This window comes from Octodon degus, unplaced genomic scaffold, assembly GCF_000260255.1.
Source record: "Octodon degus isolate 3935 unplaced genomic scaffold, OctDeg1.0 scaffold00010, whole genome shotgun sequence".
Taxonomy (NCBI): domain Eukaryota; kingdom Metazoa; phylum Chordata; class Mammalia; order Rodentia; family Octodontidae; genus Octodon; species Octodon degus.
The window spans coordinates 11,436,975-11,462,931 of NW_004524586.1; the positions used below are offsets into that span (position 1 = coordinate 11,436,975).

Below are 25,957 nucleotides of genomic sequence, written 5' to 3' on the forward strand. Positions count from 1 at the left end.
GGCTTTTGTTAATCATTAAAGAAATACAAATTAAAATGTGTCCATGTCCAATAGCTAGAACAAAGACAGATGGTAAAAATTTCTAGCAAGAATGTAAATTAGCTGGCACTTTCCAATAGTTTCTGGTGTGTAGAAGATTGGTACAGTGATTTGTAATTTAGTGTTATCAGCTGAAACTGAAGGCCCAGGGGCTCTTTGCCTAAGTATAAGCCCAACACAAATGTATGTGTATGTGCACCAAAAATGTCTGTACAGGAGTGATGATGGCAGCATTATTCAAAATAGCCTCTAAGCCAGGCATGATGGTGCATGTCTGTAATTCCAGCACTCGGGAGACTGAAGCAGGAGGATCATTGAGAGTTTGAGACCAGCCTGGCATACGACATGAACTCAAGGCCAGCTTCAACTACATACCTTGTCTCAAAAGAAAGGCAAAAGGGAAAAAATAGCCTTTAACTGGGAGCAACCTCTATAGTTATCAGCACTATAATGGAGACATACATTTTGGTATGTTCATGCAGTGGAATAGTAGGTGGTACTGAAATGAACAGAACTGCCAAAAAACCATCAATGGACCTGACAGACATAAGGCTGAGTGGAAGAAGCAAGGAAGGAGAGATCCTATTTTTATAGCTATGGATAGAAGTTCAGGATAGTGGTTACCTTTAAAGAAGAGCACGGAGTTACCGAGAGGAACGTGAGGGAGCTTCGGAAGCTCTAGTGCTGTTCCATTTCTTGATCTGTATGATGTCTAGGCTTGTATTTATTTCATGATAATTTACCAAAGTGGGAATATATGATATGTATATGAGTCATGCTAAAATAGTTAGAAATGAATACACATGGAAAACGATATTGTGTATGTGTGTGTGTGAATGTGTGCATGTACAAACGTAAGTGTGTGTGTGTGTGTGTGTGTGTGTGTGTGTGTGTGTGTTTCAATGAGGCTGGTAAGGAAATGTGAATGGAGAATAAGTTGAAAAGAGAAATGAAGAACAAATGAATGGAAGGGCTGGTGAGATAGCTCAGTGGACCAAGCGCCTGCTTTGGCAAATGTAGGGACCAAGGTTCGATTCCTGGTCCCGCATGCTGCATCTGCCCCAGCCCCAGGGTGCACTGAACTGGTGAACGAGTCCAGGCAGGGTTGTGCATGTCTGCAATAGCAGCACTGGGGAGGGTGAAAAGCAGGAGGATCACCACGAGTTCAAGCTGCGTAGTGAGATCCTGTACCAAATACATAAATAAATAAAAAAAAAAAATGAATGGACTAGAGAGAGAAGGCATGAAAGGAATACAAATGAATTCCGACTGAGAAAAGAGATCCAATAGCCCTGTGTTGTTTCATCCCCATTTTCTTGAAAAGAAAACTGAGCTTCACAGAGAATAATCAGTTGTCTCCATAGCAAGTTTCAAAATGGTGGAGCAGGAATTGGAGCTCAAACAGGACAAGGGTGTGTTCGGACTACAAGGAGTCACATAGGCATTTGCATTCACGTATTTGAGACCCTACTGCCCTCCATGACAGCCAGACACTCAACACAACCCAGCACCTTCTAGATGATCCACAAATAACATCTCACAGGATTTTCCTTAAGAACATAAAGTATTGCTGTACACTTGAACGGTGGACTCTGCAAGAAGCATTTTTCTCTGATTACATTCTATACAGGGCTTTCTGTTTCAAACGAGTTCTGGATAAATGAATGACTCCAAAATTCATAACGTCAAACCAAATGACCCCAAATCAATGACTAACATGTATATAGCACCTAAGTCATTCCCATCATTGGTTGAAACTCTGTATGTTCATTAGCTCATTTCTTCAAAGCCAAAATCTCTTTGTGTATTTTTTAACCGCTTCACTCAGGGCTGGAGAGATAGCTTGGCAGCATAAGTGCCTGCCTGGCAAGTGCAAGGTGCAGAGTTTGATCCCTAGTACCACAGGCTGTGCCAGCTGTTGAACCCTGAGTGTCCTGTGCCAGCCCTGAAACTGGACATGGTGGCACATGCTTGTAATCCCAGTGCTGAATTCTTTTAGCTAATCTAAGAGCTAAATTCAAATCCCATTGCTACATGAACTCAAGCCAGTTACATTCTGTACCGTTTAATTGGGGTCCTTACTAGTGAGAATCCCCATTAATTCAGCAGGTTAGATAAGCGCGTACATGGGGCAGAGTCAGTCAGGAGCAAGGCAGAAGCTGCCCAGAAGCCAGAGTGCCAGCCAGCTCCTTCTCAGATGGAAGCGTGGGATTCTAGGACAGGACGGAGCTGGGAACAGAACATCCAGCTCTGCTTCTCCAGCTTTGCCTATGATGAAGGGTGCTCACTTTTTGAGAAACTCACAGGCTCCTTGGGGAACAACTAGCAGATGCTTCCCTTGTTCTACAGATGAAGGAGGACAGAATTTCCTCCAAGTTCAACCATGCTCTCTGCAGATAATCAGAGAAGAAAAACCCAGTCTTCTAGCTCCCAGTGTAAGCACCATCCCCAAAAATGCACTTGCAAGAAGTCGTTTTAGTGGTTGCGGCAATATAATGGTTAGAAAGTGGATCCGAGTAGAACCATCCCTCATGTTTATAGTTTTTAAAAAGCATTCTAAGGACATTTGCCCAAACGAGGTTATTAAGACAACTTTTTCTGGCTGTCAGACGCATCCATTGGTTCTTGTTTCTTTTCTTCATTTTCATAGCCAATGGGAATATTAAAAGGTTTGCTTAGTAAACTAATTTTTTAAGCTCAAAATGAAATACATGCTAAGAGCGCACATTGCCTCTTCCCTAATCTTTTTAGCTTAGTGAGAGAATTTACTGTGCTACTCTCCATTTTTCCCTTCACAGACCATTGGTGACACATTGTAGGGAATAATAAGTGCAAAAATGAAACTCTCTCTTCCTGCTCGGGAGATACACACTCATCGTTCAAGCCCCTGGCTCTTTTATTCCTCCAGCTTGCCATGAGGGTTATGCAAGTCTGGCTGCACCTTTAAAAGAAGAATGCTCGGGTTTCGTATAACCACACTATCAGACTCCTTGAAGTGTATTTCTAAAATAACCTCATTGTTGCTAGCAATACTCAGATAGGTTATCTCCTTTTTCATCTAGTTGGAGTTTAGGCTTTCAGAACAACACTTTATAGTTGGGTGCCATAAGGTTATATATTTTTCTGGAAATATGAACAAAGGAAATGGTTTTCCAACTGCTTTCACATCTTAGGACGCGAGCTCCATTACAGGCCCTATTAAGAGGCGAAGCCTGCAAGGGCGAAGGGCCCTGGTTACACTGTGAAATCCCACAGTGCTAGGATTTTCCATGACTCCCCGTGAGTCTCAGATTCTTCAGGAATCTCCAGGCATTCCAGTGTTTCTCCAGGATTTTCCATAGCTTTCTAGAGTCATCCAGAATTCTTCAGTGTTCTCTGTAATTCTTCAGGGTTCTTCAGATTTTTATAAGTTGCTCCAAGAATCTCAATGATTCTCCAAGATGCCTCCAAAGGCCATATGCTGTTCAGGATTCTGTGCTCAGATGACCTGGAAGTGTTGTGGAAACACCCCTCTGCCACAGGTCTGGTGGGCACCTCTTTACCTGTTTGCTATTGGCTCATGGTATCCCTTGACAGTGAAATACAGCATAGCCGAACTCCTCTTAGAAAATCTTATTGGATGTTTGCCAATCAAGTGAAGGAGTGTTCAATCTAAGATCCGTATGCCAAATATCATTCCCACAAAGGAAGAATGACCTTTACGTTCTTAAATGGTCAAAATATTTTAAAAAGAATTGTGTTTCAAGATGTAAAAGTTATATGACATTCAGATGACAGTGCCCATGAATAAAGTCACACTGGAACACAGTGACATCTATCTGTGTGTCTGTAGGTGGCTGCCTCTGCTCTATTATAGAGACCATCTGCATAAAAACTATAAAGTGCTTATTCTCAGTATTTTACAGACAGTGCTTCAGCCCCGGTCCAGCAGATGGAAGCATGCAGACCAGCGCACTGGGTGTCAGTGGGCGCGTGCGGGAGTGCTCCAGTGGCTGGTGTCGTACGAGATCCTCATGCATGTCAGAATTGGAACCCTGCTTACATAGCTATCAAACCACCATGACTTTCCCAAACAGGTTTCCCAGTGTTCACGGGGTTGAATAAAATATTCAGTTTAATCTATGGACTGATGGAAAAATATAGATATGGGATTGTCAACATACCAGTTTTTACACTGGAGGAGTAATCTCACTGGAATCATTATAAGATTGAATCAGGCAACATGAAGACCTTGGGTGGAGAAGTCCTGAAGGAGGCTAAGTCTGATGAGCCACAAGCTTCCCTGTCTCCTGCCTAACTAGGTACAAGGCTGATGTGAGCTGGCTCATAATCTCTGTCTTAGATGCTTTCTCATGTCTGACCCATAAAACTCGGAATCTGGAATTTAAAGGCATAGGAGCTTAATGTGGTGCATAATTTCAGAAGATTCAGCCCATAGTTGGCAGGCTTCTAGGCAGAAGCAGTATGGTGGATAGGCCTTCACAGGGGGCAGTGGCTCATTTTGACTCTTCAGGAAGCAGGAGACTGAAAGGAGGAGCTGGGGAGGTGATGCCCCAGTGATCTGACCCCAGGGAGGCTCCTTCCTAATAGCAAGTCTGCTAAAGTTCCGCTGCCTCTGTGATGCAATCACCTTCCAAAAGCCTCACTTCTGAATACATGAATCTTTGTGGTGATATTCGTATCTAAGCTAGAACACGCCACTGTTTTTTGGTGTCCACACAAGTTGCACTTGCTATTCTTGTATCAGAAATACATTTCTTTCCTGCCGAGTATGTGTTTGAGGTTTCCTTGTAGTAAAATTAATTTTTATGAAATTCAATTATAACATCCCCTTTCTTGCTATCCTTTCTTCAGAACTGCATGTCCCTTTTACATCAGAAGCTACTAAAAGTAGCCCTGTCTTCCTCTGGGGCATTTTACAGAAATCATCTTCCTGTGGTTAGTTAGCACTTGAGGCAATGTAACGATCTATGAATAATAAAGTAAAAAGTTGGCCTTTTTCTTCTTGTTCAGGATAGCTCAGATTGGTTCCAGGCCCATCGTCCCTAGGCTCAGAGGTGTCCCTGCATGGAGAAAGGCATCCGAAGGCATGCTCTTTGAAGCATCTTGTCCAGATGAACAGCAAAGGAGCACGCTTTTGCATTTACATGGGGCACTGGGACCAGAGGAGCTGCTTTTGCGATCCCTGTGCAGAAGCAAGCAGTGAGCTCTACTGCGCAGGGTGCCATATGAGTATGATTTCTGCACTGTCAGATCAAACAGATAAAATGGGGCTGAATTTGCTGTTGATTGGGACGTACATTTTAAAATCTGAAAAGTGACTGAGTCTTGGGCAGTCACTGGCTACAATGTAGTGGCAATTTGAGCCATTATTTCTTCTCTTGGGGAGTAGTACAAAGTCAAGGCGTCAGCAAGACTGATTTCTAGTGCTGGGTTAGAGGGAGAAATTGTTCCCAGCCTCTCTTTAGCTCCTACTGATGCCAGAAATCTTGAGAGCCCTAAGGCTATCAACAAATCTCTCCATTTGCTATCTCCTTTCTAGGACAACAGCCTTTGAGTGTAGGGCCTACCCAGTTGTAGTGTTACCTTATCTGAACTTGAACACATTTGCAAGAATCCAATTGTGCATAAGGTCATATCTCAGGTACCTTGATTAGGGCTTCAACGTATCACTTAGGGAGACTATGGTGAGGAAAGGGTTAAAGTTCTCAACATCTGAAGGTCTTTGACAACAAACTTCTTCCCAGCAAGTACTGAATAGTCAGAGTACTATACTAATGAAGATTAAAAGCAGCATAAGACAAAAGTAAATAAACGCCCCCTAATTAATGTTCTTTCTTTCTCCAAAAAGCTAAAACATACAAATATCCTTATCCAAATCTAAAGAGCCTTTTGTGATGCCTATACAAGAAACTCTGGCAATTTGCAACTTTGCAAACTGTTTAGTTCCAGTGCAGATGTTCCTGAAAGAACAGAATGTCCTGGATACTCTCCATGTCACTGGATCTTTATATGACATCTGGCATGACAGGGACAAGATTCATCTTATAAGAAGAAGTTATTGCCTTTCTGTATTTTGCTTAACGGGTTCTTTTCACTCAGTTTAGGATTAAACGACCTGATAGTGTATGAACTGCGTATCTTCTTCTTCGAGGAGAGGGTGGAGGACAGGATGCCAGGGTAATGAGGAACTCCACTGGTAGTCCTGTGATTTCACTTGACCTCACAGTGGTTGGAGAACTGCCAAGAAACATAATAGCTGTTAGGGTTTGTGCCTAGATGTTTGCCAAAGCCTCATACAGTCATGGGACGTTGGGTTTTTCAGTGGTGGCTGACTCCAGAGTTTGTGATTGATTCATAGTCCAATTTGGGGATTAAGCGGATGAGTTCTACAGCTTCCCTAGTGTGGGTAGCCTGCATACACTATGAGGAACAGAAAGAGGCTTGTCCCTTCTCTCTCCCTCTTGTTGCTTTTGCTGTCTTCTGCTGCCATGATGGTTGCCTTCCTGCTGTGTGCCGCCTTGTCTTAGAGCCAGTGTATTGTGGACTGAATCCTCCACAGCCTGTTAGCTAAATTGAACTTTTCTTCTTTTAGCTTTTGGCAATAGGCATTTTGCCTCAGCAACAAGAAATATAACTAAGAAAATATCGTTGAGAAGGGTTACGTCTTGGTGGGCTGCAGCACGGTGGTTCCTACTTAGGAATGGGACTGAAGCTAGGCTTTTGAAGGCTTCAAGACCTGGCTATCCCACTGGATGACACAATCTGTAAAGATCAGAGTGGAAGATCCACTAGTTAATTGTCCTCTTCCTGCCCACTGTTAGCCCTGGTTCTTTTCTGAAGAGTTAGTAGTAGAAAAAGAATGTAACAAGCACTATTCTGTCTTGGGGAAACAATTGTATCTTTATTTTATAACTGCTCTGAAGGTGTAGACTTGATTAAAATACCCCATATGATGAGTGTAAGCTTAACAAGTAATTGAAAAACATTTTCTTTTAAAGTGACTTCTTTGGCCCTGAATGAACTTTGTAACTGCCAGTCAGCCACCCATAGGACACCAAGGCCCAAGCGTGGGCAGGCTCCAGAGGGTGGCTTTCTAGGAACCACCCTGTATTCTGAGGATCAAATGACTTCTGCTATTTCACGTGGTGAGCCTGATCATGTGAATCTTCCTGATGTCCTTGAAGAAGCATCTCCCCATCTCTTGGGACCTCTGGCTGCCTGGTCCTCAGCAGCAGATCACCAGCTGAGCCTTGTGCTGTCATTTCAGCAATCAGTGTTATTGAACTAACCACGTTTCAAGTGCTCCATTATTATGGATTAATTTGAAATGAGGCTGTGTAGCTCTTATCACAAATTTATCTCTTATTGACTAACCTGTCACCTGTGTTTTCATAATTACCCTACTTTGATTTAATATAAACCATAAAGATGAAACATGAGTGTGAGCAGTCACAGAAGGGCAATCATTGTATCCTAAAAGAGGAAAGCCTAATGGATTGGAGAGAGAGAATGAGAGAACTCATCATATGGAGCTAAATCAGATTATCTAAGTCTAGAGATTCCTATGGGTCCCTACTTCCTGCACTTGGCATTCACTCGAGTTTGAATGTTTATATGGCTGAGGGTGAATTCACAAAGGACCACTCCACATTGAGAAAGTGAAGAGATAAAGTAGAATGCAGGTTAACAAAAACAACACACAAATCTTGGGCCCAGGGATCCTTGGAACTCCTATCTTTCTTCGTATCTGTTCTTTCATTTTGATACTCACAACTCTCCGAGGAGAGTACTCCTGTCTGCTCTTATTCTTCAGCAGGAAAATGAAGGCACAGCGAGATCCTGTGACTTGGCTCTGTAGGTTGCAGGAGGACTCCTGGCAGGATGGTGCCAACCCCATGGTTCTAGATGTGTGAGGACCCAGTGCCTGCATCCACAATCCCTTGCTGTTTCTTTAAACCATATATACTCCAGAACCCTCTTCTTTTGCTCCCCACTTTATTCCTTAAAATTATGGCCCTGCCTTTCAGGAGCACTCTGCATGTTATCCCTCTGCCTCCATGAAGCGCCCTGGCTGATCAGGCATCTCTCTATTCCTATTTCCCGAGACCTCACCTGGATGCTGAACCCTGGCCCCTCACCAAGAGTCTTTTGCCGGGAAGTTCCCCAAACAGATGCAGAGATCGTAATGTCCCTGCTCTTTATCTAACTTAGGTCTAATGTTAAAATAGCAGGCAGAATAAATATAGCTATGAAGAGTGGTGACTTCAGAGGACAAATTTCTGCATATGTATCTTGCTAAGAGGGACCCAAGGAAGCTGCTTTCCAGGTTGGAGTCTCGCACTTCCTTTTGAGCCCTAATGTGTGGCCTGCTTGAGACAGCCACCCCTAGTGTCTATGTCTCCCTGAAGATCTCCACAGGGTGCTTCTCTTCTCCCAACACCAGGAAGGGCCACCGTGAGGCAGACTTGCCACAGGACCTGCAGGGTGCAGACAGGATGGAGCCGTGGGCATCTGGTGGGCCTGGGTTCTGCTCTGTTCACACCATGTGTGTGAACAGTCTCCTGACTTTGGGATTTTAGTCCCCTTGCTAAAATGAGAGGAATGGCTCAAGTCTTCAGTTTGTTCCCATGATTGACAAGAGGGTTTGGCATCATTCTAGGACACAGTAGCCCTGTAAGGCTGATGTGGCCACTGCCTGTTCCAGAAAAGACAAGCTCCTCCCCCACCCAGCCTGCCTGGATGTACACTGTCCTGCTTGAAAGGGAATCACTGTGAGGGAAAGCCCCCACTGCAGTAGTTCTCGCTATTGGCAGCTTTGCTCTACAGTCACTGTGAGCATGGATGCAGTTGGTGTGAAAGCCTTGCTCCTAGGAAACAACTCTGGGCAGGTGATTAGAGTAGCTGGTGTGCTCCACGTGGGACCAGGCCGAAGTGAGTGATCGTGGGTGGCTGAAGAAGCATGTGAGTTCAGCCAGCTGAGGTGATAAAATCACTACCACAAAGCATAAATGCAAAAAATTTTCACTAAATAGACTGGAAAAGACACGTGTCTACAGCAGGGGGCAGAAGTCTCAAATAGGGATGTGTCGGTGGTGGCTCAGACTTTGTGATCTCCCTGTGTGTGTTCACCTGTGACCATGAATGCACAAGGTGTATGTATTTGGATGTATAAATACATTTTCACAGTAGGGGAATTTACAAATAAGAAATCTGTGAGTTACAAGAATCAACTGTACAACTGTCAGTTGTGTCCTTGGCCTGCCATTAGGCAAGACACCAGGATGTCAGCTTCCTTTGACCAAGAGGAATGCTGCCCATCCAGCTGCCCCAGGATGTTAGCACCTGTCCTGCTTGAGGCCTGGCCCCAGGAAGTAGGCAGACCCAGGCCATTTCTCAGTGCCCTGCCTGTTCCCGCTCCCTTTCTGTGAACTTGTAGGAAGCTACACACTCTCTACACACAGAGAGGGCAGTTTAAGGACCCAGCAGATCAAAACCTGCTCCACTGGGGGCTCACTGGGGCTCTGCTGAAGGCAGCACACCCTCTTGCCTCATCTGGCTGACCTCATACTTCTCTCAGCCACTCATGAGCACTCACATTGGTCTCGTCCCATGTGGAGCACATCAGCTACTCTGGCCATTGAGCAGTCCCAGGTCAGCCATTCCTCAGATGGCTGGAGCCTGCCCCTGCCTGCCTGACATCTGTGAGTTGTCCTGGTGAGGTTCTCTTCATTCCCTTCTGCATCCTCCCAACCTCTCCGCCAGAGGCACACCTGAGTGTTTCTCTGCTACGTGCTTCAGGAAGAAATGACATTTATATCTCTTTAGATGCTCCTCATAAATAAGGTTGCTGATGTACAAAATGTTTTCTTGTTATTTATTGTGATTTCCAGAAAGAAAATCTGAATATAATCCAAGTCATCAATATTATTTAGTATTTACAGCCCTGTATATTAAAGTGAAATCTGGAAGTAACCACCTCCATCTGTCTGTCCTGTGCACCCGGTGATGGAGCTTGCATTTCTGAGTGAATTAGCACACAGTGTGGTGATGCCGGCATCTTGGCTTCTTTGCTGCCTCTGACACTGTGCAGAACACTTGCACACTCACATGCAAAGCAAAGTCACTTCCCTGGATTGACAACAAGGGCGGGTAGAACATGAGAGACTTTGGAGTCACTGCCTGTGCCGATGGAGGGAAAGGGCAGCTCCTGGGTGATCTTCCAACCCTGAGCTCTTCTTTGCTGAGCAGCCAACATCAGAGCTGAAGCTGATGCCTGCCTGGCCCTGTGAAGCCCCTCCAGATGGGTCTGGCAGCGGAAGGCACCTGCTCTCCATACACTGTGTCTTTGGCTCTCTCTGGCTCAGCCAAAGCTGCTTTACACATTGGAAGAAGTTGCCAGCATAGTCATTTTCTGAACTCTTGGACCTCCTCAAGGACTGGCCATGCTTGGTAGGTGACTATGATCTGTCCCTCTGCTCCATCATGGGTGTTGGGGATCAGAATCCATCCCGGAGCTCAATGTGAGAAAGATACAAGGTCAGACCTCTTGCCAGGCCATGCTGACTGAAGGCTCCATAAGGAAGCATGTAGGTGATCCTGCAGGCCTCTGGGTGCATGGTCCGCTCCCCCCATGACCCCCACTCACTCCACCACAGGCTCCTCCCTATCATACTCATACAGCAGATCAATTTGTCTTTTACTTTCTTTCCTTAGTGATAAATTTTGAATGTGAAGTATGCTGCCAGCATAAAGGAATGACAGATTCCTCCTAAAGGAATTTTTTTCTATTTCCCCAGATTGCTCTGTTGTCCTCCATAGTTGCAGGAGCACCTAAAAATCGATCATTCAGTGCAAAATTTTGAGCCACTGAGTCATATTCTGCTCTATGGACCATGAGTGTCCCGAATGAGCATTTCTACCTTCTGCGATTGGCCAGGGGATGTCAATGCTCTGAGAACAGAAAATAGTCAAATTAAAAAGAGCAATTGGCTTTACATGAGCTCTTTTTCATGTTTAGGTCCTTAGAGGCTGCATTCCACTCCACTTGTGTCTTTCTGTACTGAATCAAGGGCCTCATTCGCTTCCTTTTGTGAACCAGATGCTGCAGTCCTTTTGATCTCCAACTTGAAAATGCCCAAAGGTTTTTGGAGGCCAATTTCCCATTCGATTCTCAGTTGAATAATTTCAAGGTCATGAATCGCAGACTGGAAAAGAGCCATCTGTTTGGATTCAGTCACTTGGAGAGGATGGTAGATTTCCTGGAAGATGAATCATCCTCAGAAAGTTTCCCCACTGAGGGGCCACTTAGGAGAAGGTGCTGGCCCTGATGTGAGGCAACGTTTGAGTTAATCTTTGGTGTGAAAGCCTCACATTATTAAAAATGGCAAGTAGGATTTGGCTGCAATGACATCCTTACTGTTCATGTTCCTTCTTCAATTCAAATAGCAGCTAGTGAGTTAGTAGAGCTTTGTGTAGCAGTCAAGTGGCGGACTCAGTATCCAACAGGAGAGTGACCAGGAGCTGCTTGTGCCTCTCAGATCCACAGCGCAGTGAACCCAAAACCCACACCCTCAGGTGAAGGAGTGTGTGATGTTCCAGGGTCTTCCTTCTTCACTTGTGTCCCTGTCAGAACTGGGGCTAGGTGGCACCATTTATAGGACAGGAAAGAGATCCTCCAAGTCTGGATTTCAATGTACTCCTGCAAGGCCCATACCAGGCTTTGTCTTATTAACCTCCAGTGGGTCCTCTAAGACACATCCTTTGTGTGTGAGTGGCTGTGTTAAGTGTGGCCACCAAGACCCAGCACGTGGTGCGCACCTGTATCCCACTCCATCAGAGTGCCACACCACAAGGCCTGGGGGAGAGAATCCCCATGATGCTGAGGACCCTCTCTTCACCTGCAGTCTGTGTTACCTGGGTCTTCTTGGAAACTTACGAGAGTAAATCCAATAAGCAACTAACATTTTAATCTGTTTAAGACAGACTCTAGTAGCAACCAAACATTCATCTCTTACCAGAAACTCCAATTTCAGTTAATTAATGCTGAACTTTTTCTTTAGACAATCAGTGATTCAGTATATACGTGGAATATCATCACTTTGTCAGCATAAGAAAAGACTCATGTATGACATAAGGGTGATCACAACTCCTGTTCACATCCACAACACAGTGGCTAAATTAAGACAACCACTCCAGCCACTTAGCACCACTTAGAATTAGGAATGAGCCCATCATTTGACAAACCTGCTTATTTCTCAGTAGGAGTGTTTGATATGGATTTAGAGAATCATTAACAGGCTTGGATCAATATTGAGTGACTCAATATACAGGCATTATCTGACGCTGAACTATCTCAGACTTACAAGTGATCAGCAAACATGACACATGGTCTGGGGAGCTTTACACAGTTTACATAGAGAGAGGAGAGTGCTGAGGAAATCAATCTGGGAGTGGTTCTGAATCTACGTGACTCAACAGGGTGACTGAGGGAACAAGTACACAACAGGATATGATAAGAAATTAAGTGATCTGGTGACACATGACGGGAAAGAAAGATTTAGCTGCCACAGGTATGAGGGACCTGTGGGACTTCTGAAGTTCAGAGTGATGCAGCTACAAACTCTCTGCTCCCACCTGGCATGGCCCCACTGTATCGTGTCCCCCAGAAACCCCTGCTCCTGAGTCTTTTCTAAGGACTTGAAAGGCTTCTAAATATCTTTCCCTGCCTGTCTTATTCCCAAATACATTTAGCATCTGGAAAATTGTGACTAGTTTTGCTATAAGAATTGTCTGTGTGGTGAGGTCAGATGAACTCTCATATTTACAGCTGGCTCCTGGAAGACAGATAAAGCCTTTGAGTCACCACTGGGCCATCTTTCCTTTTTTTAATGTATTCAGTGCTGGATCTCACTATGCAGCTCAGACTCGCACTGATTCCCTGTTTTCAGCCTCCCCAGTGCTGGGATACAGGTGTGCAACACCATGCCTGGTCTTGGTCACCAGCTCAGTGCACACAGGAGTGGGCCTGGCATGACATGTGGTGCCAGGGATCAAACCCAGGTCTCTGCACTTGCCTAAGCAGGTGCTTAGTCCGCTGAGGTATCATTGGCACTGGGCCATTTTTCAAGTCAAGACCCTACAACATTGCATTCAGTAGATTGAGGAAAATATCTTCTACGGGTTACTCAGAGTTCTCAGGGAAGCAAAGACTGTGCACATGTTTACGTGCATACACACACATGCACACAATGTGTACACACATATAAAGAGGCATTGTGAGGAATCGATCACAGAAGTGAACAAGTTCCATAATACCCAAAGTGAATTGGCAGGCTAGAGCCTCAGGGAAGCTGGTGTTGTGAGTTCTAGCCAGAGGAGAAAGATTACTGATGCCCCAGATTGAATGCAGTCAGGCAGGAAGGACTCTCCATCACTAAGGACATTGGCCTTTTTTGTTCTACTAAGACCCTTAGTCTAGTGGAGGGGGCCCACCTTCACTGGGAGGGTCATCAGCTTGAATCAGAAGATATCAATCTTCTTCAGAAACACTCCTGTAGGAATATCAGAATACACATGTGGCCACTTGCCTCAGCACACTGTGGCCCAGGCAAGTTGAATTATGTATTGACCATTACTGTGGCTTGTATTTAAATATTCTTCAAAAGCCTCATGGATCATAGGTGACAATTTTCCTAACTGCCAGATCCAGGATGTGTGACTGGGATTAAAGGCATGTAGTACTAAATTAGTCCAATGCTTGAAATTAGAATAGTTATGGGTACAGCTAATGGAGTTACGTAGACAGAAGCCCCACCCTGCATGTGGATGGCACCAGCCACAAGGGTTGTAGCATAGGTGGAGTAAGAGAGAAAGGTATGCTCCTCGCTGCTGCTCCTGCTCACGGCCTTCTGTTTGCCACACCCATGAATTGTTCATCATCCTGTGCAACAGTTCTCTGCCATACTGCCCTGCCTTGTTTAGAACAGCCCTACTATGGTCTAACACCCCTACAAATTGAGCTAGAATATACCTTTCCTCTTTTGACTCTGGGAACTGGGTATTTTTTTTCAGCAACAAGAGAGTAACCAAGACAGCCATCCCACCAATGAACGCCAAGATTCACCACTGTGGTACGGGCATTCTCATCTGAGCTTACCTGGCTTCAGACTGTCTTATGTGGTAGCCCAGGTTCACATCTGCTTTGTGCTTTTCCTTGAGTTGAATCAGAAGTAGTGCCCTGCCCACCTTCTCAGCACGACAGCTTCACAGGACAGCATTTCTTTGCAGGCATGTTTGCCAAGTTCTCTGCTAGATGATCACACTCTCCAAGGAAGACTTCATGGCTCATCCAGCTCAGCACATAGAACAATGTCTGGAACAGAAACTCATCCCAGTCAATAACCATCAATTCAGCCAATACCTATTGATTCAACCAGTAGTCCTTGGTCCCTCTTCTACTGCCTCTGCTCTATTGTAGAAACACCTTCCCACTGAGATTTCCCCGTTTGCTCCAGGAAACAGTGTGTCCTCTGCATTTGAGCATCTGCTAGAACCAGGAATATGCTAGGCAGAGTGCCTAATAGCATGTTTCTTTAGAATCACAGTTTGTTCCTCCCTATCCTGTCACTGGCTGATCCATCACCTCTTCTTCTCACTATATTAGAAATCTTGGAGCCCTGCTTCAGGCTCTGCTCCCTGATCTCACCTCCTGCATATTGCCCAGCCCAGAAAACACCTATTCTCAGGACTGCTGATCTTTCTCACAAATTCTGTCCCCACAGAGTCTACTTTTTCTTGAGAGATTCATCAGATCTTTGTCCACGTGGCCAGACCTCAGGACACAGGTGACACAATCTCCTGAAAGGTGTTCTTTAAACACAACATACAGATGGAACAAAATTCACTCTATGTCAAAGTTAGAGTTTGCATTTGGGGATTAGAGATATTTTTATGATCTATTTCAGGTCAGTTTGAACCTCTGAATTGGAGGTGTAGGAGCTGGATAAACCAACAGGATGGCTCTGCCAAGGATGTCATGGAGGAATATAAGGGTTAGCTTTGTGGCATGCTGTTTGCCTCTGTAGGGAGGCTTCATCCATATGCCTATTCTTCAGTATTACAAATGAACATACTTTTCCTTGCCTACCTTTTAATAGTTGTGCTTGTCTTGCCAATACAATGGGCAGTGCAGTGGAAGGAGAACCCAACTGGTGTTGTGGAGTAAAATAGTGAGTTTAGTGTAGAGAAGGGTAGATGAAAAAGCACTATCCTGATGGTCCTGCTCTCCAAAAGAGTCAAGAATCCTGAGAAAAGTATGAGCATTGTGTTCATTCTTTAGCATGAAGGGAGTAGTTACTTCCTTCCTTTGACTTAAAGTACAGGTGTGATGAGCAGTTAAAACATTAACACCACCACCAATTTGAGGTGCTCTTGATAGGGACACATTACAAGTAGAGGTGGAGCCATGGGCACAGTGCCTGCATTCTGGAAGAGGCATCAGGAAGCAGTGACAGGGGTGCTTTTGTTTTCGGGTAGCACTAGGGCACAGTGGTGGAGAGTTGAGAGACCATCGTGCCTATCCGGTCAAGTTTAATTCCCCAGGGCAAGTTACTTCTGCCTTCACATTGTGTGTCTTCCCTTGCCTGTAAAAGAACTCTCATATTTTGTTGTGGTTTAAATGATGTAATGATTGAGAAAGGCTTAGTGAGGTAGTTCTGTCTCAGTTACTTTTCTCTCATTACTGGAACAAAATACCTGATGCCCAGAATTAAGGAGGGAAATGTTTATTGAGCTCACAGTTAGTGGAGGTTTCAGTCTGTGCTCAGCCGGCTCCAAGACAGAGTGGAATGGCAGAGGAGGTACGACTTACGGATCCAAGTGACAGCAAGAGCAACAAGAGCAAGCTGGGAGTCCTAAGAGAGCTAGCATCTTTCCCTTCCTTACATCACACTCAGGCTATCTGCCCCAAAGTGGGTGTAGCACTCATACCCATAATCCCAGCACTGGACTATGAATTGATCACAGACTCTTGAGTCCTACTCCATGGTTTCATGAGGTTTGGGGTGGACACAAGCCATACCAAGCTCTTAGGATTTTCTGTTGTTCTTTGCTTATTATTATTTGTCCTAAAAACAGCTCTGTCCTGTATATAGCACAGATTAGCAGGTTCTTTGTCCATAGCTGTATGTGGAAGAGAGGGCAGTTAGGACTGTGACAAACTGCTCAACTCTGTCATTATTACTCATGCGAATTTTAAGGCCACCTAGATTAAGACTGTTTTATGAAAATACGCAAGAAAATTAGAAAAGGTAGAAACACTGGGAATGAACCCATTACAGTGTACTAGGCAGGAACCCATTTTAATTTATTGGGTGGGACATTCTGCACCTTATTAAATGTTTTGACATTAAATGTTTGATTATGTTCATTGTTTCAGCTACATCTCTTGGTTAACTTTTAGAGATTTTAAACATGCTTAGTCAAACTTAAACATAAAATGTCAATCAGCATAGCCAACCTATCTCTACCATCTAACTCTGGGAGCTCCACTTGGCTTTTCTACCCTGACTTTGGCAGATCTTGCTAGAAGTTTGATTCTAGGGGCTAGAATAGAGATCTGAAAATGAAGACATGAAGGATTTAAAAAGACAAATGGTAGAATACATTGCTAAGATTCTAGTTTTGCAACAACTTGACAAATTTATCAAGCTTAGAAAATAATAAGCATCACTACAAAATCACCCAAATAGGTGGAAACCAGTGTGCACACACCCTACTAAATCTTGTCTTGAGGTCAAGCAATTATAAGGGACAGAGTTTTGCACAAAGCATGGCAGAAATGGTCAAGCCCCAGGAATAACAGGACTTCATTAGCCAGGAATCCTCTGATGATCATATATCTTCTGCCATAATTGAGTTCTCTCCTACTCGTGAGGCCAAGATGATGTTACTTGCAGAGGTTGCTCTTAGCTTGCGTCCAAGCTTGTTTCCTTTCTGTGTCACCACTAATGAGCTTGTAGGCTCACCCACGGCTTCTGATAGCCACACATGTGGGGACATTCCTTCCTTCCTCTAGCCAGTGGCGTCCCCAGGCTCTGTTCTAATGTCTCCCAGTCCGTCCTTCCCCTACACTGCTGTGTGGGAGAATTAGACACAGCGTTAAGATAACAAGACTTTCTTAAGTGTTAACATTAATTAAAGAGGTGCTCATTATGCTGGCAACTCAGGTTGTGGCCAACAGGACCTTCATTCCCTCAGTGAGCTGTGTGGATGATCTTTTCTCTGCTGTGGTTTGTTGTATCCTTTTGAAACACAAGTAGTCTCTAATAAATTAAACTAAACTTATTCTTGAATCCAGACTCTGCAGCAGTGTTATGTTACTAAGATGCTTATGTTTTAATGAGGTCCACCATAGTGGTGGGATTGAGATGGTGTAAATCTGCAGGAATGAAGGGCTTATTCCAAAGAATTTTCTTCAGAGTCATACACATTTACAGAGTCATACACATTCCCTAAAGTAGTGTAAGCAAGATGACAGAACCTATCCAAATGGAAACCAGAATATGAAGAGAAGTAGGCTAACAGACACAGAATTTACTTGATAGGAGTAACTCAAGTTTAATTGTTTGTCAAATATCTTGTAGTCCAAAATAATTTCTGAGTAGCACTCTGGACTTTAATAATCTCAACCTGGAATTTACAAACTGTCATGATGAAAAAAAGTTACTTGGATTTATTCCCCCAGCTCCATTGATTACCAGCTGTGGGTCCTGTGGCTATTTATTTGGCTTTCAGTGACTTAACTGATGTAAAATAAGAATGAGAATATTATCTACCTGCTTGCTATCAAAATTAATGTATGTAAAGAACTTGGGATATTATGTGTTACATTGTAAGCATTCAATAAATGTTTTTGTTGATAAATCCAATTTGTGCATGATTTAGAGTATCAAATGTATAGCTCTAAAGTGATCATGTCCTGTTCATTAGGCACAGGGCTTGAGCCTTCCAGGACCTTTGCTACAGGCCCAAGCCTTCTCATCAAAATACCATTGCTTAGTTTTTAAATACAGCTAGGTGATAGCTACTTCACAGGAAGGGTTTTCGTGCTGTTAATGTGGATTTAATGTAATGATGACTGTCTTCTCTGAAAATTTCTTTGTGTATGGAACCTTGAGTCTGTTGAACAGGTGGAGGTTGCTTGTTTTTGATATTCTCCAGAAGACATTTTGAGAATAAGATTACTCTGGGGCCTATTTCTGTATAAATATCTAGTTGCTTATGGTGGAGCACCAGATTCTGAACTCTGTCTTTGATTTCTTACAACATTACTACTGTCATGTTAGAAATATTTGGGAGGGGGCAGAGAGGAAGGACACTTCTCTGGAGCTAAGTTTGACAGCAGTAAGATGCAAACATTTTAGACCAATTTAATCACAGCTTTAATGAATTGTCAGGATTAGTCCAGTTCCAAGAATGATGAACTCTACTGAGCTGTTTTGTACTAAGACTACTATCAAGATTGCCAAGTATCATGGAAGTTGCTACATTCATCTACTCACACATTTATCCATCTATCTATCTATCCATCCATCCATCCATCCATCCATCCATCCATCCATCCATCCATCCCTTGCTTAATTCAACATAAATTTATAAGTACATTCATTGACCAGCCCCTGTGCCACCTACAGCATCTGTAATAATGAACAGGAAGCATGTAGACCTTTAGAATTTTGGGAATGTGTAACATGCATGTAGTCAACTGCAAACAGCACTCTCAAAAGCATTCATGTGATTTTTGAATAGAACCTGTGGGTATATTACCTTATCTGCCCAAAGGATATTGCAGATGTGACCAGGTTAAGGATCTTGACTTGGAAGATGGTCTTGGATTATCTTGGTGGTTGCATTGTGATTTTAAAAAAGTCATTATGTGAGGGAAGTGGGAGTAGGAGGGCCTGACAGAGGCAGTGATGAGAGAGCAGTGTCATGGAGAGATTCAAAGATGCCACTTGGCAGGGACAAAGGACACTTCTGCCAGCTGGGGAGTGAAGGCAGCCTTGTGCATCTGGGAAAGGCATAGAACGATTCCTCATCCACGTGGCAGTTTCCAAATGGATTGAGGCACTACTGGCATTTTGACTTTGGCCCAGTGAAATGATTTTGGACTTCTGATCTTCAGAGCTATAAAATGACAAGTTTATATTGTTTCAGGCTGCTAAGTTTGTAGTAATTTATTGTAGCAACTACAGGAAATTCACACACACAGACTGGTAAACTGGGAGTGATGTGGGATGTGGCTGAGATGCCGAGGCTTCATTGAGGATTCCATAGAGGTATTCTGCCTAAGATGGAGTAGGTGTGAAGTTACAGAAGATTTCCTGAAGGAAATAACAGCTGATGGGAAGATTTAAAGATGAGAGAGAAAAAACAAATGACAGATAATAGGAAACAGGAAGACAGATCTTTTGCAAACAGGCAGAGGACAAAGTGATGGAGTGAAGAGGAAGAGAAGGAAAGGGAAAGTAAACAGAATTATGATGTGTTATGAACAGATACTAGCCAACTCCTCATGATCAATGTATCATTACATACTGAAAATGTGTACTAATAAAATTTTTAAAAAATTACAAATAAGAATGAGAGATGAGGTGAGGCCAAAGAGTTGTAGGCACAGGGAGTTGGGGGAGAACAGTCAGATCAAACAGTGAAATGCGAAATAAGAAAGACCCTTGGGACTCAGAGTTGAGGAAAGGGTCAAGGAAGGTCCAGGAGTAGAGAGAAAGAGGTTGAAAGCTTTGGGCCTGAGGTTGCATAGATGGGCAGGGACAGGCTTGCAGAGCTTTGGGGACAATCTGTGGAGTGGTGTACTGGATCAAGAATTACCCCAAATTTATGTTTGTATTTTAAAAAAGGATCGGTTTTGCTTCAGAACCCAGGAGAATTAGATTAGAAATGCCCAAAGTAGCTGAATGAACATAGGGATACTCCTGAAGAAGGTGTCTCTATACCTTACACCAAAACCATGGTTAAAAACCACATCTTACACTAAAACCATGGATATCCATCCTGTAGTTATTTACTGCAAGAAGGAAGACAGTGAAGGGGACACTCCAAAATCCTAAGAGGCTGTTGGTTCTTTGCTGCTCCCATTCAGATACAAAACTAAACTTCTACATGAAACACTGAGTTGTTAATTTTCAATTTTAAAAGATTGAATGTTCCTTGTAAAAAGTTACTCAAGCAGTATCCCCTGCTGTCCCAGGTTATGCCATTTTTTGCCTTTGTTTGGACCAGGCTTCTCTCTACCTTGAATCCAGCCACATCCCTCCTTGAACAGAGTCATTCTGAGCAATGGAAGCTTGGTGGTGAGGAGCAGGTAGGAGCTTGAAATTGGATCATAGCAGCGGACCCACAAGGCTGGATATGTACTGGGTAAAGAGCTGAAGAGAGCTGTTCCTCCCCAGTGTTGCTCTTGGAGATGACAAAGCAAGTTAGATAGGTTCATTCTAAAGAGAGAGGGAGGCTGATGGTGGCATTATGGAGATGCCAGCAGATTGCCAGTCACTGTTATCATGTAGAAAGGAGGCTTTGTGGCCATCATACCGTCTTAGACTGAGATCTTGGTTTCACATACTTTATAAATTGGATAAATAAAAATGTTTGACAACACAGACCAATGGCAGCATACAGTGACTGGAAAAATGCATACATGAACATACAAAGACCTTCTATGCATGTAGTGGGGTTTCTCGAACCCCTTCTCAATAAATTTCACCTTAAAGCATCAAAATGTACAAGGCTTTATCGATATTGCGTGGAAGACTCCATAAACATGCCTGCATTTGAAATGGGTTACAAAGGAATCCAGCAAGGTATTCCTGTGATTTGACTTGATTAGCTTGTAGTCTTGGCCTCTAGAGTCCTGGTCCTGGGAAAGCTGCAAGGTAGCCAGCCTCACTTAGAGGAGAGTGTTGGTCTTACTGCACTGCCTGGGGACACTCAAGGCCTTGCCAACTCCTAGAGTGCTGTGCTCAGCAAGATGCCCAGTACACACTGACTGAATTAGCAATTAGCATCAACTGCTTCTGTGCACTTTGTCTTTTATCACTCAATGTACTTATGAATAATACTGATTCAATCAGACTTATTGTCTGTAATTTGCTGGTGTATTGCTTTATTACAGAAGAAAGTTCTATCAGGTCTCACTTCTTGACTTCTTAAAATTGAACTCTGAGGAACAATGGCAATTTTCAGTGAGGGATACTATTGATGAGACAGTAAAACACATTTTCAGTGACTACCCTGAGTCTTATGCATCTTTAAACTATTTTAAAGTCTATGTATTTTTATAGATACCACTGTCTCAAATCTTTAACTGGAATGACTCAAGTTACTCCTTGTTGTGGTATGCAATCCATACCATATAAATCATGGTCATATGGGAGTTAATGGCCTCATTTTGCCACATGAGAACAGTACAGAGAAACAGACATAATATAGACACAGGGTTAAGCCCAGGAAGTGAGGATATTGGATGAATTCGTATTGGTCTGCTATCGTAAAAATATGGTCCAAAGTTCAAATCGATAGAACCTGTCATTTGCTTCATGTGATTCATTAGCATGCAAGAAGATCAACAAAGTTGGTGATTATTATTTATGAAGGTGTTCTTGACATAAAGCCTAATCAGCAAACACCCCTGAGATGCTTGCCTCTAAGCCCTTGCTGAAAGCTCAAAATCCTGTTTGAATGAGTAAAACTCAAATAATAATGCACCGCATTGTAAAATTTTGGGCATATTAGGTCCTTATCTAGAAAGCTCTTGCAAGTGCTGATAATTTGGAAATAGGGCTTAAAGATCATCTCTAAATTATTCTCATCTGGATGCTTGGATAATGCTTTAATTTGCTAACAGGTGTCAGTAGCTCTAAGAGGAACGGAACTCCCAGATCACTGAGTCATGACCAACCATTGGCATCAGAATAAATTTAGTTTTGTAAATGAACATTCTTTTATCTTCATGATAGAAGCAATGCACTTTGCTGTCCATAGGTACAATATTCCTGAATACACTATAGGTATGGCAATTCTGAAGTTTTCTCCAAATACGAAAATTTATAGAGCACTCCTACACCCATGCCTGATTCAATTTTCACACATGGATGCCAGCCACATATATTATTATTCCCCATAAACGAAAGTGTAATCACTAACTTAAGGCCACAGAACCTCCTCCTTAGAGCCGAGAAAAGAGCTCACACTCTTGAGAACTCTGGTAGCACCTGCTGCAAGCAGTCAGCACCAGCATACAGATTTAGGGTGAAGTCAAGAAAAGTCAGGAGATCAGGAGTCTGGGTGGGCAGAAAGGAGCCACAAGGACAGGATTAAAACAGACCAGACAATACAGTGAGTATCTTGCAAGCAGATGCTTAGAGTAGAGGGATGGGGCAGTGGGTGTGTGCTCCCTCTGGAGGATTCCTAAGGGCAGCACACTTGAGAGGGAGGTCTCTGCATCCAGTCCATATAGTGGGTCCCAGCCTTGGAGAACCAGAGAGTACACAGAACACTTGATGCCAAGCACATTTACTCTTCAATGACAGAGAAGCAAATTCAGGTGTGCAGTGAACCAATTCATGAGAGCATGTTGAAGGTGCACGTAGGAATGAGATATCTCTGCCAGAGCAAGGGTCCCTTTTCAGTGATTTTCCACAAGGCACCACAAACCAATCACGTGGATAACTTGGAGAGTAACATCATCTTACACACTGGTTACTCCTCAAACCAACACATATCATATAGGAGCTGTTTACTAAAGGAGGAGTCCGAATGAAGCTTTGCAAAATACTGCAAGGGCCTCTTATCCTTTAGCAACCAACCTTCAGATCCACAAATGAAAAAGAAACTCCCTCCACCCATTTCTTGTTGGCAATCCCAAGAACAAAGCAATCATGCCAATTAGTCACAATCATGCCAAGTGGTCACTCTCACTAATCACTGATGGTGTGTTGCATTAAGCACTTGCTCAGAAGTGGTTGAGCAAGGCCCCTGAGAGTGCAGGTGGTAGGACACTGAGACATGGGATTTGGGCAGGCCACATTTAGCAGTGTCAAGGGATGGGATGCAAATGAGAATCAGGTGCATGTAGGGGCTACATTTCTACCTGGAGGATGCTTTTGTTGGGGATCCTTCCAAATACCCTGGGTATGTGATGCAATTTTAGTATAATTAAAATCTAAATCACTCCAATTATATAATTAATCATATTCAGCTCCAATCACCGTTCTAATTGATCCCCATCTGCTGGTTCAGCACCTGGTGATCTTAGTGACACCAGGAACACTGAGCAGGTGGCTCAGCCCCCTGCCTTCTTGCTCACATGCAGTAGCTCATGAGGCAAATGCAACATAATTACTGGCCTCAGAGGAGGCAGGCCTCAGGAGTCCGCAGGCCAGGTACTCACTAGGGCTGATGAATCACAGATGCCCAGGGAAATACCCAGCTAGGAAGCCAGAGATCTCAAGGTCTAGAGGTCCACTGAGAGATATGTAGTGTCATGGGACACTGACTAGTCAACATGCGCACCCTGGATGTTAGACTTGCCTTCTCTAACACGGGGCCTGAATCTTAAGAAAGAAACTACCGAAATGGGAATAAAGGCCTCAACAGTACTGAAGATGCTGGAGGCGTTCCATAATGGTTGGATAGATAACTGAAACTGTTCATGGCCCTCAAGCATCTAGAGTAACCTCCAAAGCCCTGGCAGATTTGTCAGATTATCTAAATAAACGGTTGATGCTACAGTTATTAATGGTAGATAACTATATGGGCAGGAAGGGACTACAGGGCTTCAGAATAAATATAGTGTGTAGGTAACTCTCAGTTACCTCTAGGTTATTACATTACCCCAGCATTTTTTTTAAATTTTAGGAAAGGGTCTATAGGGTGTTCAGGGTTTCACTATTAGATCGTACTTGTAGTGATCTGCCTGCTTACAGCCTCCCAAGAGCTGGGATTATAAGCGCATCACCACACCCAGTTTCAATCGCCCTCTCGGTGAGCCCCTGGTGCGGGGCCAGCACTGCAGGCCTGGGAATCGAATCCCTGGCCCCTGCATCTGCTTGCTGGTGCTGTAATCCACTGACCTATTTGGCCAGCTCTTTACCCCCAGCTTTTGACACTGCAAAATGTGGCCTGCCCAAATCCTACCTTTAAGCACCTGACAACCTCCTACTTCGGAGGAAGTGCAAGGGCTTGCTGCACACCGTAATTAGTAGCAGTTGGTGCTTAAAATGCTCATTTTGACTGACTCTTTAGGCTAGTATCTGTAATCTGAGCAACTACCTGAAAGGCAGCAGTGCGCAACACAAGAACTATGGCTGAATACCCCCTCCTTGCTCTTCTAAGTGTGTACATTTCTAATGGCTTACAAATTATTATCATACGCTCTTTAAAATAAACTTAAAAAAAAGTAAAAGGACATAAAAATGAAGGTTTATTGAAAGTAAGCATTAATGTTTGTTTGACCAATCTTGCATACCTATATCTGTTAATCTGAGCATCAGATCTGAGGATAAAACTACGTAACATAGCAACCATTGTAAATTTTTTATTCTTGTTTTAAAATTCTGTACCTTATGTCACTGTGTTGCTTTGTTTTTCTCTTTTTCGTTTTATGTATTTGGTACAGGGTCTTATTATGCAGCTCAGACTCATAGTGATCTTCCTATTTTCAGCCTCCCCAGTGCTGGGATTACAGGCTCGCGCCACCACACCGGGACTCTCGCAGGCTCAGCGGGCCGTGGGGGCGGGCCGGCATGGCATTTAGGCGCTTCATCCGCAGAGCTATTCCACTGGCCTTTGGTTTTTACATATATATATATTCCAGAGTTAGTTAGCTGGAAGTAATGTCTATATAGAAGCATGCACATACTTGCTTATAGCGACTTTTCCTCAAAATTGCTCCCAACGTGAAAAATTTCAAGATGGCCTTCATCCAGCAAGTGCTCTTCCGTGCAAGGAAAGTGAGTTATTAAGCCACAAAGAGGCATGGAGGAAACTTAAATGAGTATGACTAAGTGAAAGAAATCAATCAGGTATGGCCATATACTGTGTGGGTCTAACTACACCGTGCTCCCCTAATGTCACAACTATCATACAATGATCAGTGGCTGGATGGAGAGGGAAGGATACAGGAATGGGCAGAGCTCAGGGCTTTCAGGGGCAGTGAAACTACCTGGAATGATGCTTTAGTGGTGCTGCATACCATCGTTGGTCAAAACTCACAGACTGTAAAGTACCATGAGTAGATCTCATTGCGAGCTAGGGACTTAGGGTGGCAGTGATGTTAGGTTCGTCAATGGCCACAAATATATCTCTGTGGTGTGCGTGTTGAGAGAGGTGGGAGCTAGCGTTTCATGGCAGCGGGTGTGTGAGCATATGGGAACTCTGTGCAACTTCCTCGAGTTCGCTGTGGATGTACAACGAGACTAAAATATGTTTTGTAAAATGTCAGGGCTCTGGGCAATGATGACTACGGTGATAACAGTGACATTGCAGCTGGCCACTCCAGGAGCAGCTCTGGGGGAGCAGGTGGAGAGGAGCTGAGGGGGCAGGAGGCGAGGAGGGATTTCAGGAGGTGGCTGGGACTTCTCGCAGGGAGAGAGAGGGAGAGGGGTGAGAGACAAAGCTGCGGGGGAAGTGGGGGGCAGCTCAAGCCCCAGGCTGCTGCAACCAGGGAGCGCTCCTCATCCAGAGCTGGCTGCACGGGAGACACACAGAACAGTCTCTCCTGCTTGTTTCAAGGGCAGGACCCAGATGGAAAAGAAAAGCCAGTTGGAGAGCAGAGGAACCACAGAATAGCCTGGCAGGGAAAGAAGGAAGAGGAGGAGAAGGGGGAGGGGGCGGGAAAGGG

The 25,957-nt window shown here is 43.9% G+C and overlaps 1 pseudogene; it reads right to left on the reverse strand.

The window, feature by feature from the left end:
* The window catches only part of LOC101590916, a 170,894-nt pseudogene that overhangs the window by 137,628 nt on the left and 7,309 nt on the right, over window positions 1-25,957 (reverse strand).